General features: G+C 39.4%; 1 long non-coding RNA gene across 2 annotated transcripts in view; it reads left to right on the forward strand.

Moving 5' to 3' along the window:
* The window catches only part of LOC103094995 (uncharacterized), a 39272-nt gene extending 23003 nt beyond the window's left edge, over positions 1 to 16269 (forward strand). The window contains exons 3-4 of one of the 2 annotated variants that reach the window (XR_008917287.1): positions 13154 to 13376; positions 15906 to 16269. This is a non-coding gene — a long non-coding RNA (uncharacterized LOC103094995). Of the gene's footprint in view, positions 1 to 13153; positions 13591 to 15905 lie in introns of those variants that run through there. The other variant, XR_008917288.1, reaches the window with a different exon arrangement.
* The last annotated feature ends 347 nt before the right edge of the window (positions 16270 to 16616 follow it).

Raw genomic sequence — 16616 nt, forward strand, 5'->3', positions numbered from 1 at the left:
AGGGATACATATAGGAATCATAGAGGGATACATGGTCAAGTCATAAAGCATATAAATCACTGCCAATTAAAATCATCAGAAAAAATAGCAAAAAAAAAAAAAGTTCCCACTCCAGCTAAAATCCTCACCCTTAAAACCAGCCCATAATCCTTGATTTAAACCTCCTCACCCCTGCCACTAGAGGTTAATATTGAGCATTCAATTTTTGTTTTGTTTTGTTTCCACCCCCCTTTTCTGCTGACCTGCAGTGCTACCTTTCTGCCCCTAAAGGCAGAACCAATTATATATATATATGTATATGTACATATAGCAACTAAAAAACCCCATCCAATACAGCTTTGCAGCCTGGGTCTCAGCCAAATTTATCTCCTAAGCATCCTTACATAAAATAAGGACATAATTTAAAAGGATGTTGGGAATGTAGCTCAGGTGTTGCAAATTTTCATCTGCAGATAGAATAGATGAACTTAATTGCTTGTATTTAATAATCCCAAAGAATACAGATACTGAACTAAAGAGCATCAGAATCTTCTTGGAAAACTAGAAAATAGTTTGGTAGAAATTATGTTTAGACCCAACACCTCATACTATGTATTAAGATAAACTTCAAATGGATATATGACTTAGATGCAAAGGGTCACATCAAAAACAAATTAGAAGAAAGAAGACTAGGAGTTTCTTGAGATCTGGGACTCTTTCATTTCTATCATTTGTACTCCTGAACTTCAAACAGTACCTCAAAGGCAATAGATGATTAATAAATTCCTGTTGGTCAATTGATTAAAAAGAAGGACTTTCCTTAAATTTCTTTGGTGAGAAATAAAAGGCTGCACACAAAGGGCATCCTTTATAGTTGAAAATAATATGACTGGTTATATGTCAGAAGGGAAATTATTTTGAATTTCATTTTTAAGTAGTGGAGATTAACTTAAACTAGGTGATTTGTAGTTCCTTATTTGGGTTTATCAAGACCAGTGGTCTACTCTCTAAGAAAGATTAGGAGTTTGGCTTGTTTATACTGGTCTAGAGCACTTAGTTTATACCAAATACCAGGACTCTGCCTGGATCTGACATTCTGTGCTTCTCCTTCCACCTCTCTGATCAATCCTCTCAGTTCTTCAAGTCACATTCTTAAGTCTGCCTCTCAAGGCTGTCATCTCATTTGTTTTCTTTCTCATGGATTCACCTTTCAGCACCCTGAGAATTCTGCAGCTTTCACTTCTCTTCAAGTTCTAGTTCAGTGTGGCATTATTGGATATCAGTATAGAAAGGTAAAATATGTACGAAACACTTACCATATGGCAGAAACTATGATAAACTTAGTGAATACGAATGTAAGCAAAGAGAAGTCCCTTCAATCAAGGAGTTTGCCTCCCAATGGAGGAAGAGATACCAAAACAGAGCTGAAAAGCTGGGAGGGTAAGAAGAGCAGATGCTAACAGGAGCATGGTGGAGAAGTCCTGATGGTCAAGAATGGAACTTGAGGGAAATGTATGAAAGGGCGAGTGAGCTGGGCTGAATTGGGTACTTCCTTAAAAAAGGAGATTCTAATTGGAACTCTACAATCAGAGGAGGGGCCCTTGTGGATGGAGGTATCTTCTAGGGCAGTGATGGCAAACCTTTTAGAGACCATGACCCTTTGGGAGTTGGGGCTGGGCTCCCAGCTGATTCACATGGGGAGTGGGAGGGTTGGTGGGGAGGAATCCACCTCCTGTTGCCACAGGGACCCCAGCGGCTGTTAGGCTTCCCTCAGTGGGAGAAGATAAGTAGGGTTAAGAAGGGGGAAGGCTGGGGGGGAGGAACAGCTTCTTATTACAACTGGGGGGGGGCTGTCCTTATAGAGTCTCATTCAAATTCCGTCCCATGAAGCCTCTGCTTGTCTCTGTTACAGAAATGCAACTTCTATGCCTTTTAGGCTGCTTATATTTGTATAACAATGGTGCACCATGTGGTTACCATAGTGCTGGGAGTGGGGCTGACTGTTTGGCCACCACTCACATGTTGATGGTGAGAGCCAGGGGTGTGGAGGGAGTGCCATTAGCCTTTGCAGGGTGGGATCACCCTCCAGATTGGTGGCTGGCAGGGAAGAAAGGAAGGAAGGAAGGAAGGAAGGAAGGAAGGAAGGAAGGAAGGAAGGAAGGAAGGAAGGAAGGAAGGAAGGAAGGAAGGAAGGAAGGAAGGAAGGATGGAAGGAAGGAAGGAAGGAAGGAAGGAAGGAAGGAAGGAAGGAAGGAAGGAAGGAAGGAAGAAAAGCTGAATTCTCTTCTAGATCAAAATCTGAGTTCATGAGTCATTCTTTATTTCCCAACTTCACACTAGACTGTTCCACACTACTATCTATACCATCAACATATCAAGCTCAACTTGTCTAAAATCTCACTCATGATGTCATCCATGAAATGACAGTCTTCCCATTTCTCTAGGGATATGTACTTTGGAGATAGCTTCTCTGCTGCCTATAGATTAAAGTTCAAATTACTTGACCTAGTATTCAGAGTCTTATACAATTTGACTCCAACCTCTGTATTCTGCAATAGTTTCTTCCTTTTCAGTTTTTATTTATTTTTGTACTATGCCATATTTAAGCAATCCTAATGGAAATGACCCTCTTGAATGTACAGTGACCAGAACTAATACTCCTTGATATTACTGTAGTCAGATCTCAGCATGAAAAGCATACTATGTTGCCACCCATAAATAAGAGGGCAAATTTTGGAAAAATGATTATCAGTGGCTGAAATTTCTCCTTCTATTAATGCAAGACCTATAGAGACTAAATAAACCCTGGAGTAATTGCTTCATAGAAGATATCTATAATTGGCAGTGAGATGCACTAGACTAACATGGTGCCATGGAATATGCTTAACTTGGAATCACAAGACCTGACTTTTTCATTTCCTATCCTTCTCTACTTCATAACTAACTTCCTTCTCACCCTGAAGATGCTTCTGTCCTTCTAGTCCCTCCTCTGATTGGAAGGTCCTGGCCATAGCCCCATTTCATGAAGAACTGGGGATATCCTTGTTTACTTCTCTCCTTATTCCACTCCTGTCTCTCTGGGCTTTCCCTTCTATGCAAGTAACACCTCTCAATCCCTTCACTTTCCTGCTCCCTTTTTTAATATGTTGACTTTAGAATATAAGCTCTTTGAGATAACAGACTGTGGGATTTTGTTTTGCTTGTATTTGTATCTTTAGCTCTTAGAACAGGACCTGGTACATAGTAAGGGGTTAAAAATGCTTGCTCTGTCTTTCTATCCATGTATCTTTCTATCTATCTTTCTATCTATCTATCTATCTATCTATCTATCTATCTATCTATCTATCTATCTATCTATCTATCTATCTATCTGTATATCTAACAATCTATCTATCTATCTATCTATCTATCTATCTATCTATCTATCTATCTATCTATCCATCCATCCATCCATCTATCCCTCTATCTATCTATCTATCTATCTATCTATCTATCTATCTATCTATCTATCTATCTGTCTGTCTGTCTGTCTGTCTGTCTGTCTGTCTGTCTATCTATCTATCTATCTATCCCTCTATCTATCTATCTATCTATCTATCTATCTATCTATCTGTCTGTCTGTCTGTCTGTCTGTCTGTCTGTCTATCAACTTATCTGTCTATCATTATATCTCTCCAACTATCATTTTATCTATCTATCTGAATCTATTTATATCTATGAATCTACATATCTAAGTACTTATGTATATATGTGTCTATCTCTATGTATCTATGTGTTTATGTATGTACATATATGTATCTATCTGTCTGTGAATCTATGTATTTATGTACTTCTGTATGTATCTATCTCTCTAATATCTCTATGAATCTATTTATTTATGTATATATGTATCTATCCATTCTCATCGCTTCCCCCACTCTCCTATTTATCTACTTGTGTAACCTTGAGCAAGTTACTTAACATTTCTTAACCTCAGGTTTTTAAAATCTGCAGTTGTGGGTATTAAACTAGATGCTCTCATGCTGTGATAGGGAAAGCACTCTATTTGGTGTCAGAGGACCCGGATTCAAATCCTACCTTTGTGATATTGGGAAAGTTGCTTAAGTTCTTGTGTCCTAAATTTCCTCAACTATAAAACGAAAGGCTTGATATCAAACATCTTTTCCTCTAAATCTTTGCTCCTAGGTTCTTTGAGGTCCTTTTCAGTCTTGGATCTGTGATCCTATGGGACTCCTTATTACCGGTGTGACCTTGGCTAAGTTGTTTTCCCTCTTTAGGCCTCATTTCCTTTACATTGGAATTCAATCCAAGAAATAGCTATTAGGCATTTAGTATGCATACACTTCCTAGGTATAAGAATAGAAAGGCAAAAATAAAAATTAAAAGTATAACAGTCCCTGTTCTTAAGGACAGTACTCTGTAGTCGAAAGAGGAAATATATTCACAGATCTGTAAAAACAAGATAATTTCAGAAATGGGAGAGCATTCACACTTGGGGTCATCAGATAAGAAACAGCACTGTGTATAAAATGGCACTGGAAGAAGTGCATGATAGGGACAAAGGCCACTATTTATTTATGGTATCTGCTCTCTACTGGGCCCCAGCAAGGCTATCCTTTTATTCCTCCTTATTTTATTCTTTATCATACGCACTACAGAGATTGTTCTAAACCTCTTTTTTCCTTCCAACCTCCTCTAAACCCTCTCCCCAATGCTATCAACTGAGGACTTTGCTTGATACTTGACTTTGAAGCTAGATTTCATTAGCTTTTAGAAAGGGTGTTTGCCGAGAAGATATAGCAGTAATAATTGGCCCAAGCATTACCCTTATCTTGCCAAGTTGGTGCAATATCCTCCTACAAAAACCTTAAATGTTCCCAGGAAGAAAGGTCTCAAACTTAAAGCTTAAAGGGAATGAGGAACACATGTGGCATAGGGGTACCTCACTTGTCTTGGTTATTGGGAGTGTTTTCCTACTTGATAGAATCCTCATGGAATTCCTCTCAGGTGGGTGAGTTGCTCTGTCAGGATCCCAGGTGCCACCTTTCTTGACTCCACAGTTCTTTTTTCCACTAGGAGGCGTCATGTTCCACTATTGACTGGTTTGGAGTAGTATTGCCTTTTTTGGAGCCACAAAGCGCTTTCCCAAGGAGGCTTACTTCTGGTGAATAGTCACTGAGTTCTGGCTTAGTAACCTTTAAGTCATTAGTTTTTGCAGTTCAACAAACAATTAAAAGAACTTTCATCATTCCACAGTATCAGCCTGGCAGTACAGTAACATGTTGCCAGAAACAAGGACTTCTCTGCACAAGTTTCCATGAAACCAGATGGTTTCTATACATGCATCACCACAGGTTTGTCCACAAATACTCCATACACTCATCGGAGATTTATCCTTCTTTTTTCTCTTAAAACCCTTCCCTTCTGTTTTAGAATCAATACTGTGTACTGGTTCCAAGGCAGAAAAGTGGCAAGGGCTAGGCAATGGGGGTAAGTGACTTGCCCAGGGTCACACAGCTTGAACGTGTCTGTGGCCAGATTTGAACCCAAGGCCTCCTCTCTCTAGGCCTGGCTCTCCATCCACTGAGCTGCCCAAATGCCTCTCCTTCTTTTTTGAGGGATTGCATATACACACATACACATATACATACACACATATATGGAAAGTATCAAAATGATGGGAGAAAATTACAGATGATATTAATACCCTCAAAAGTGATAAAAGAACATCAGTAATGACTGTACCATATGCTTATTTTCTTAGTCTTACAAAAAATTTGTAAGAATAGTCTAGCTTCATATTGAGGGTTTCCTTGATACAGATAGATAGATAGATAGATAGATAGATAGATAGATAGATAGATGGATGGATGGATAGATAGATAGATAGATAGATAGATGGATGGATGGATAGATAGATAGATAGATAGATAGATAGATAGATAGATAGATAGATAGATAGATAGATAGATGGATGGATGGATGGATAGATAGATAGATAGATGGATAGGTAGATTGATTGATTGCTAGATGGATGGATGGATGGATGGATGGATAGATGATAGATAGATAGATAGATAGATAGATAGATAGATAGATAGATAGATGGATTGATGGATGGATGGATGGATAGATAGACAGATAGATGGATAGGTAGATTGATTGATTGCTAGATGGATGGATGGATGGATGGATAGATGATAGATAGATAGATAGATAGATAGATAGATAGATAGATAGATGGATGGATGGATAGATAGATAGATAGATAGATACATAGATACATAGGTAGATAGATACATATATATATATATAGCTAACTAGATAGATAGATGTATAGATGATAGATAGGTAGATGAATACATGGATGGATGGATGGATGGGCAGAAAGACAGATTGACAGTGATAGATAGATGGATAGATGGATGGATGGATGAATAGATGGATAGATAGGCAGAGATAGACAGTGATAGACAGATAGATAGATGGATAAATGGATAGATAAATTTAGATAGATGTGTCTATATGTGTAAAGATATAGATATTGAAAGTGATTCTCTTTGTTAGACCATATGTTTCTAGACACATTTCACTGAAAAATTCAGAGAATATAAGATGTTGCTATTTGTCACAAGTTGATTACTTAAAAAACGCATTTGACCCAGCTGTGTGACCCTGGGCAAGTCACTGGACCCCCATTGCCTAGCCCTTACCACTCTTCTGCCTTGGAGCCAATACACAGTATTAACTCCAAGAAGGAAAGTAAGGGTTTAAAAAAAAGCATTTGACTCATTAGAATAATGTATAGATTTGAAAATTTTTCCACAAGTAGTCTTGCATGAACATGCTTAATAAAGGTAACCACAGAGCTAACTCTATTCAGTGTTCCTGTTTGTCAACATAAGGCAAGATATAAAAGAGGGAGGTAGATGTTTGCCAAAGGTATTCCCAATTATCAGAAAGGATACTTTTCAAAGGTCCTAATGGAAGTGGGATTCTCTTTCGTTGGTGAGGTCCCCCCAGGTAATCTTATGTACATTGGAATCCTCAACATTTTGGGGCTTCTCAGTGAAGCTACTGATTGTTCAAAAGACACCAGGCTATTAATCTATACAAGACAAGCTAAATATATGCAAAATACTTCTTATCTAGACTACAGTATGTAATGACTGACCCATCCATTGAATTCACACACCAGTACATAATTTTGGGATAAGCACAAAAGATGGGCAATGTTTCAGGCCCCAAGTTGAATAAAACAAAAGAAAGGAAACCAGAACGTGTTTGGAAAATTGAACAGAATTTTAGAGAACTTTAAACTGCTCCCCAGAGTCCATCTTTTTAACAGGAATAATCTTCCAAATGTTATATACTCATGAATCTTTGAACAGCAAATCTCCAATTAGTCAAATTTGCAGGTCACCCAAAGGACCATGGAGAGACCCATAGTGAATTTAAGAAAGCTACAGAGTATAATCAATAAAGATGAGTGAAGCTAGAAGAGGCATAAGGGATGTTGTAAATGAAATGTTTGATCAGAAAATGAGGTGAGCCCATTATGAGGCAGGAGCAAAGTTGGACAGCCTGCACATGACATTGGTAGCTACAAAATTCTTTATTAAAAAAAAGATCTATCTGGTTTTTAGCACATTAGGAGAATTGAGCACATAGAATTTATGGAAATACTTGGATAAGAATTGGCATGGATGGATTGGTATCTTCACCAATGGAAAGTATATATCCACACTGATGAGTTAATAGTCATGAAGCATGTAAAGTACATGGAAAGAAGAGCAATTGGCAAGAAATGAATACAAAAACATGGCCTGGTCCTTTAAGAGGAGTGACAGGAAAATTAAATTTCAAAGCTGAGATAAAATTTCATGACCTAAGAATTCTAAAGACAATGAAAGAGATTTTTTAAAGTTGTGTTGGGGGCTAGGACTGGGTTGTTCAGTGGATTGAGAGTCAGGCCTAGAGACAGGAGGTCCTGGGTTCAAATTTTACCTCAAATCTCCCTAGCTGTGTGACCCTGGGCAAGTCATTTAACCTCCATTGCCTAGCCCTTACTGCTTTTCTGCCTTGGAACCAATGTACAGTATTGATTCTAAGATGGAAGGTGAGGATTTTTTTAAAAGTTATGTTGAGAAAAGGTAGTGAATCAATGTAAGGCAAGGCAAGACAAAGCAAGAAAATAAGCATTTATTAACTATTCACTATATGTCAGCACTGGGGATACAAATGCAAGCTAAGAGTGCCTCCCCTCAAGGACATTTAGTCTAATGGTAAAGACAAAATATAAAAAATAAGTTAGTGAGAGGTTGAGAATGTGGAGAAGTGAAGGCCGTTGGCACAAGGGGCACAAGGGGTACTGATATCAAGAAAGTCAGAAGGGAGTTTGAATTTAGTAACCCTGTCGCTATTATGATTGAATGGGGAGGTGTGAGAAGTATTTGAGATCTTTGAAATATTATGGAGACTGAGAGAGGTACCACGACATTGGAAAGGAGTTGACTTCATCTGAATTTCCTCCAAACAGGTTAATGTCAATTTTGTCCTTAACCCAGTCTATTAGCAATGATTGTGATGAAAGCATAGGTGGCATGCTTTTTGAATTGGCAGCTAACACAAAGCTGGAAGGCTAAACCAACATGCTATTAGACAGAATCAGTATCCAAAATAATTTCAATAGACTGGAGAAGTGATGGGACTAAGTCAATAAGACAAAATTTGAAAGATACAAATGTAAAGTACAATATAGGTTCAAAAATTCAACTTCACATGTGTAGATGAGCATGCTCTGGCTAGACTGATAGTTCGCCCCAAAGATTTGGGAGTTTTGATGCTCTGTAAATTTAGTTTGACATGATAGTCCAAAAGCAAGCATAGAGCTGCCTTAAAAATGACCCAGAAAAAAAAAACAAACAAAAAACCAAAAATAAATAAAATTAAAATGACCCAGGTGACTTAGGGGGAACACAATAGTTTGCTTTTTGATGAATCTATCACGTGGAAGCAAGATTATACCTAGAGGTTAAAACTTGTAGTGATGAGTGGCCAAGAGGAAGTTTTAGGCTTGATATAAGAAAACCTTAAAAGATCTTAGCTAATCAATTAGAAAAAGAATGCCCTACCTCAGGAGACAGTAAACTATCCATACCTAGAGATATTTTAACAAAGGTTAAATATCCACGTCTTGATTATGCTATAAAGGGGATTTGGGTTGAAGTATATATAGATTGGACAAGACAGGCTTTGAGGTCCTTTCTAACTCTGAGATCCAATGATATGTGGTGCAATGGATTGAGCATTTTGAGCATTATTCCTAGATTCAGGAAGGCTTGAATTTGAATTTGAACTCAGGCATTTACTAGCTGTGTGACCCTGGGAAAGTCACTTAAATCTGTTTGCCTCAGTTTTCTCACCTGTAAAATGCACCTATGTTCCAGAATTATTGTGAGGATCAAATGAGAGAATATTTGTTAAGCACAGAGCCTGACACATAGTAGGTGCATATAAATATGATTATAATTATTATTATGAGAACATCAATAGAGGCAGAAATGGATGTGTTAATGAAATCTACTCTTGATAGAATTTGTAAAAAGTAGCAATTGAGAGGGGGAGCACAGTGGATAAAGAGCCAGATGTGCAGTTGAGAGGACTTAAGTTCAAATCTAGCCTCAGATACTTCCTAGCTGTGTGACCCTGGGCAAGTCACTTAACTCCCTTTGGTTAGCCCTTACCACTCTTCTGCCTTTGAACCAATAGTTCTAATTCTAAGACAGAGGATTGGAGTTTCAAAAAAAAAAGCAATAGAAAAGTTTATATTTTATAATATTTATAAAAGCTCTAAGACAGCATTTGAGGTGAAGTAACTGGGAATTTTAGCCTCTAAGTTGTCAAATTGATCTCCTTGAAGTGCAAGTCTTATCATCCCTCTATTCAATCAACTCCTGTGGCTCTCTGTGGTTTCCAGGATCAAATAAAAAATACTTTCGGCTTTTGAAGCACTTCATAACCTGGCCCATTTCCAGTTTTCCAGTGTTCTTAATCTCATGTACACTTCCATCCAATAACAATGGCGTCCTTACAGACAGATAGGAGTAGAACCAGGAGAGAACCAATTTCACAAAATCCCAGGGAAGGAGGAGGAGAGGCTGGCCAACAGTGTCAGAGGCTACAGAGAAGTCAAGAAGGATGAGAACTTAGAAAGTGTTATTCAGCTTAGTAACTAAGACATCATTGGTAACTTTGGATAAAGCAGTTTCAGTTGAAGGATGAAATAAAGAAAACAAGTTGCAGTCTACTTCTCCAGTCAGGTTAAAGCCCTTCAGATACTTGAATACCATCATTCCTCTCCCTTCCTTTATTCTCTGTCCTTTCAGTTCCTTCAGTTAGACCTCACATAGAATGGAATTGAGACCCTTCCTCCATTCTGATTGTTCTTCTCTGGATGCTCTCCAGCTTGTCTGCATCTTCCCTAAAAAGTGGTACCCAGAACCCAGAACAATGCTCCAGATGGGAGTTACTTTTGATGTTGATACTGTTATCTCATTCCCGAAAGTACTACTTAATGTCAACCTAAGGGACTGCCAGGGCATGTACATGGAAAGAGAGTTCTAGGACTGAGGCAGGACTGATCCTCTTAGCCCTTAAGGTTGTGGGTAAGGTAGTGCTGCCTGCAAGGCAGGGCTCCGGATGACAGAATTTATTTTCATTCCTAAGTGGAAATGTTGGGGGTTTTTATACTGTTCCCTTTTAGCAGTTGTTTCTTCCATGGTGGGAAAGGCAGGGAAGAAATCATCTTTGTTTATAGGATAAATGGCTCCTAACTTCGCTTCCTTAGAAAACTGGGTCTGCACAAATCTTTGGCTATAGCTCATGACTAAAGACCATACTCTAAGATCTGTGGGAAGGGAAACGCAAGAGGTCAATAATGATGTTGTGCTTCTGCTAAACATACTTTCCCCAAGGACAATTCTCTTATGTAAAAGTTTCTGCCTTGATGACAATAATTCTTCACAAGAGGAAACATGAAATTGCTAGATAGGATTCGTCTCTGGTATGAATTTCCATAGGCATTCAAGCACCCTCTCATTCACCTGGAAGAATCTTTCCTTTATCAAACTATTAGCAGTGGAAGTTGAAAGTCAATACAAACGAAATTCATGAGTTTGCCGATTTTTCTTCTCTTTACTTGTAACCCATATAACATTACTTTTTTAACCCTTACCTCTCATCTTAGAGTCAATACTGTGCATTGTTTCCAGGGCAGAAGAGCAGTAAGGGCCAGACAATGAGGGTTAAGTGACTTGCCCAAGGTCACACAGATAGGAAGTGTCTAAGACTAGAATGGAACCCAGGAGCTCCCATCCCTAGGGCTGCCATATAACATTTATAAGTAAATGACATTAACTAACAGACTGGGCTATGCAGGATTACCCAGCCATGACTACATGATGTGATCCTTATTCCAAGCCTATCACAATATCTACCATGCTGTACTCAACGCCACAATTCAAGCTTCTACCCTTGCTTTCTTTTCTTTTCTTTCCTTTTCTTTCCTTTCCTTTCCTTTCCTTTCCTTTCCTTTCCTTTCCTTTCCTTTCCTTTCTTTTCCTTTCCTTTCCTTTCCTTTCCTTTCCTTTCCTTTCCTTTCCTTTCCTTTCCTTTCCTTTTCTTTTCTTTTCTTTTCTTTTCTTTTCTTTTCTTTTCTTTTCTTTTCTTTTCTTTTCTTTTCTTTTCTTTTCTTTTCTTTTCTTTTCTTTCCTTTCCTTTCCTTTCCTTTCCTTTTCTTTTCTTTTCTTCTATTTTCTTTTCTTTTTTATGAGCTAGATATAGTTTTTTTTAAACCCTTACCTTCTGTCTTGGAGTCAATACTGTGTACTGACTCTAAGGCAGAAGAGTGGTAAGGGCTAGGCAATGGTGGTCAAGTGACTTGCCCAGGGTCACACAGCTGGGAAGTGGCTGAGGCCACATTTGAACCCAGGAACTCCCATCTCTAGGCCTGACTCTCAATTCACTGAGCCACCCAGCTGCCCCCCTAGGTACAGTTTTTAAACAAAGTGTTACCCTTGTATTCTTAAGCCCAACATTCTTTCCATTGTACCACCCCTTGTTAGTTATGTTAATCTGTGCTTCTTGAACCTGAGACTCTACTTTTGTTATAGTTGTATTATCTGTATTAGTGTCTTAATATAAGAAAACCAAGGTTATAGGTTGGTTTCTTTGTGACCTAAATGCATTCCTGAGAGAAAACACTGCTTTGTGCCTCATTTATCTATCTTCTTAATGTTCACTTGTGATCACAAGAGAAAGAGTGCTTCTGAATGACCTTAGACAAGTCACTTGATTCCCCTACATCTTTGTTTCCTCTTGTGCTTAATGAGGAGATTGGTCCAGATAGTATCTAAGGTCTCTCCCACTCTGAAAGCTGAAGTTTCTATGAAAGATGATGTACGCTAATGGATAGAGTTCAGGATTTGGTATCCAAAAGCCTTGAGTTTTATTAGAGCTTTTCCCTCAAAAACAACAATCACAACCATCACCATCATTATTGTTATTTTAATTATTACTCATTTTTCTGGAGTCTACTAAGTCTGGGAGAAGAATGCTATTCTTGATCTTTCTGATTAACGCTCTAACTTCCCTCTCTGGGATCAGCTTCCTATTTTTCTTACTTTCTGGGTGTTGAGTTGCTGCCTCTATCTGACTGTGGATATAGTTGGTTGTGGTATTGATTGGACAGACAACTAACCCAGATGTGACCTTTTTCTGCTATTTCACATCAGGCCAGGCTGGCAGAGTTCCCTGTTCTGTCGCTATCGCCCCGGGGGAGACAACTCTTTCATTGATTCTGTTATTACCATCACTGCCAAGATTAATAGGGATGGAAGGGAAGGGAAGGGATTTAGGAAATTTCCCTGTGGGTCTAGCAGAAGGCAAGTGAGCCATCCCCACCTGCCTCCAATCTTCTGGCTGGTTTAAAGAGACAATTTTAAAATGTTTTCTTGGGGGTAAGTGTAGTAACACTGACATCTTGGGGCAGGGGTATGTGTATGAGAAGGTATGGATTATAGTCCTCCTTGGTTGGTTATTTTAAATATCAGCACTTTGATTTATAATATTAGGTATTTAAAATTATGATCAAATAATTTTTATTTCCATTTAGAAAATTATAAATATTGAAGATCCATGGGAGGAAGCTACTCAACTAAAAAGCAGCCGTGCCATTCCCCTTGCAGACCAGAGGAGCATCTGTAACTTCCTTTCTAATAACAAAGAAGCCACGTTAATTCAGGTTCTAGTCATTCAGAATTTTGAATACATTGTTCACGTGGATGACTGTGAGATATCTTCACTGTGGTTCCTCTTTCCATTGGTGCAGAACCCAGGTCAGTTTCACCTTCACAGCCTAAGAGATTTCTGGGCATCCTTCCATCTTTCCTCTTTCCTCCTACCTTGGAGGATCCAGTTCATGGGCTCGAGGTTAGCCTCTGATCCTTTCAACATTCTGTGAATAAGGAAGCAATCCTCACACTGGGAGTGCTGAGCACAAAGAGAGGCTCTGATTCTGTTGGAGGCAGTTCCTTCCCCAAGGTCAGTCACAACCACCTACCACTAACTAGACAAATCTTAGCCAATTGTCTGAGAGACATTAAGAGGCTAACTTGGAGTCATATGGCTATTTAGGTGTTAGAGCCAGGATTTTAATCCTATTTCTCCAACTCAATCCATCAATCCACAAATATTTATCAAGACTCTATCATGAGCTTTGTTGCTGTTTAATAGTTTCAGTTCCCTCTGTCTGTTCGTGACCCTATTGGGAGTTTTCTTGGTGAAGGTCCAGGAGTGGTTGGCCATTTCCTTCTCCAGCTCATTTTCAGATGAAGAAATTGAGATAAACATGGTTAAGTGATTTGCCCAGGGTCACACAGCTAGTAAGTATCTGAGAGCAGATTTGAACTCAGCTCTTCCTGACTCCAGGCTGAGCCCTCTACTTTGTCACCTACCTGACCTTATTGTGAATGAGGCACCCACAAAACAAAGAAAAAGGAAACCTTTCTTGCTATTAAGGAGCTTGGGTAACAACATAGCCACCTACGTGGAAATACATAATATATTCAGAAAAAATACAAGGACTTTTTTTGGTGGTGGGCAAGGAGGGGGTGATCCCAGCTGAAATCCCACCTTCTCTAGAAAGCCTTCTGGAGCCACCGTCCCTCTGCAGACTATCTCCTGCTTCTCCTGTCTCTGGCTCATTGGTACATAGTTGTTGGAATGTTGTTTCCCCCATTAGACTCAGAGCTTTCTGATAGCAATACGAGGTCATTGGTCTTTCTTTGTAGCACCAGTTTAGTGCTTGGCATATAGTAGGCATTTAATGAATGTTTATTTATTGATTGACTAACATGGAATAGATGCCTGAGCTGAGCTTTAAAGGGCTGTAAGATATGGAGATAGGAAGGGAGGGCATTCCAGTCATGAGACCTGAAGAAAGAATGGCAGGCACCAGAACATTATCTATCACGAACACTGCCTCTCCGGCTTGAGATACAATCCAACACACATTTATTAAGCACCTGTTGTATGCAGCACACTGCCCTTGTGGACATACAAAGGGGAGAGAGGACTGAATGTAATCCAAAGGTCACTTTTATCATCTAAACTTTGGCATCATATAAAAAGTACAAACTAATATTTATAAGGTGTTTTAGAGTATGTCTAGTACTTTACTAATATCATTTCATCTGATTCTCACAACAACTTGGGGAGGAAAGTGTCTACCTCCAAGGGATTATTATCCTCATTTTAGAGATGGGGAAACTGAGGCAGCCAGCATGAAAGTGATTTGCTGGGGGGACGCATCCCAGAGCTAGTAAGTTTCTGAGGCAGGATCTAAATCTAGCTGGTTTTGACTCTCAGACTAGCATTCTATTCACTGTACCATCTCATTGCTCAATTCAAGTGCTGTGTAGGAGAAGGAGGGCTGTGGGGTACTCAGCGAGGTCTAGCATCTCTGGTGTGAGATCCTAATGAATGCTCTTCAGGGCTACTCAGTGGCTACCTGTCACCCAGCTCTAACCTAGGACTCCAAGAAGCTGCAGCACATTCATCAGCCACACTGCTGTAAAACGTTCAACTGGAGATCCAGAATCTCCTCAGTCTCCATTGCTGGACTTCCCCAGGTCTTGGCCACCAGTGGTGTCTCCCGAGGCTAGGTTTTTCTTGGCTCCTTTTCTGCGATTTCAGTTGGGGATCTTGGCAGCTCCCCTGGGAGCTCTCTCCCTCTACTTTCTCCACCTCCTGGCTTCATTGCCTTTTTCCAGGCTCAGCTCAAATCTCACTGTCTAAAAGAAGCCTTACCCAAGTCTCCTTGTGCTAATGCCATTCCTCTGGTGATTAGCTCCAATTTATCCTGCCTATATCTGTTTGTACATAGTTCTTTCTGGGTGTTTCTCTCTTTAGATTGTTAGCTCCTTGAAAGCATTGTGGGGATTTTTGTTATTTTTTTGCCCTTTTTTTCTCCAGTTTTAGCACCATGCCTGGAACATAGTAGGTGCTTAAAAGGTTGGTTTGACTCTAAATGAATAGTAGCACATATTGGATTGGGGATGCTGGACTCAAAAGGCAAACAGCTACATACTATGGCAAAGAGGCCTCACAACTGCCCATAGTCGTGACTTATAATCTGCCTCCTCCACCCTTAACAAGAGGACAGCAAGGCTTTCCCCTAATGTTGACAACTAGTGGCATAGGCAGGACTAGAAGCTGGTCCATCCCAAGTTGTGGATGATGGAGTATTGTGGGTAGTGTTTGAGTGTGGCCAAGCCAGTGCACGTATCCGTTGGGTTGTGAGACAGTGTAAGAAGGAGTTCCTGTACTCTTCAGGCACAACTCTGGGAAATTTGCAAATGTTTCAGGATGATGCTGGTGCTGCTGGTGGTCATCCCTTCAAGCAACATTCCATTTGGGGAGTTTGGAGGCGATGGAGAAACAAAGAAACGATGAAGGTGAGCATCCTCCAACTGCTAACCTGGAAGGCATGTTGTGTCTTCATGTCAATCTCCATAGAGTGAATTAACATTTTGGAGACTGTGATGATAAAGCTGTGACAGATGTGAGATTTGATTAGCACAGTTCAGAGCCCCTGCTGATCCCTACACTGGAAAAATGAATACCTTGAGCAGTGTGAGCAAACCCAGAGCCAGATTGAAATTGTTTACATGAATGGATCCATGCCATAAAGGAATTTGAAGGGGAAAATGTTTTAAAATATACTAGAGGGGGGAGCTGGGCAGCTCAGTGGTTTGAGAGCCAGGTCTAGAGACGGGAGGTCCTCAAGGTCATCAAACTGGAGTCATAAATTCCATGTCCTCTTATCCTGAGTGACATCTTCATTAGGAAGTAACAGAGCTACTTTATTTTTCTATTTAAAAAATTCATTGAATTTGAATTTGAAAGCTCAATGACAAACATTGTAGTGAAGAATACAAGGCAGATTGATGAGAAAATCTGAAAGTACTTACATAGAGGGGAAAGATTTGTGTTTGTTGGTTGCTAAAATTTTAAATTTTATTCATTTGTAATTTTTGTCTAATGGTAAATAGGAAGTTATTTAAAGATAAAACAGG

The sequence above is a fragment of the Monodelphis domestica genome, chromosome 3 (genome assembly GCF_027887165.1).
Source record: "Monodelphis domestica isolate mMonDom1 chromosome 3, mMonDom1.pri, whole genome shotgun sequence".
NCBI lineage: Eukaryota > Metazoa > Chordata > Mammalia > Didelphimorphia > Didelphidae > Monodelphis > Monodelphis domestica.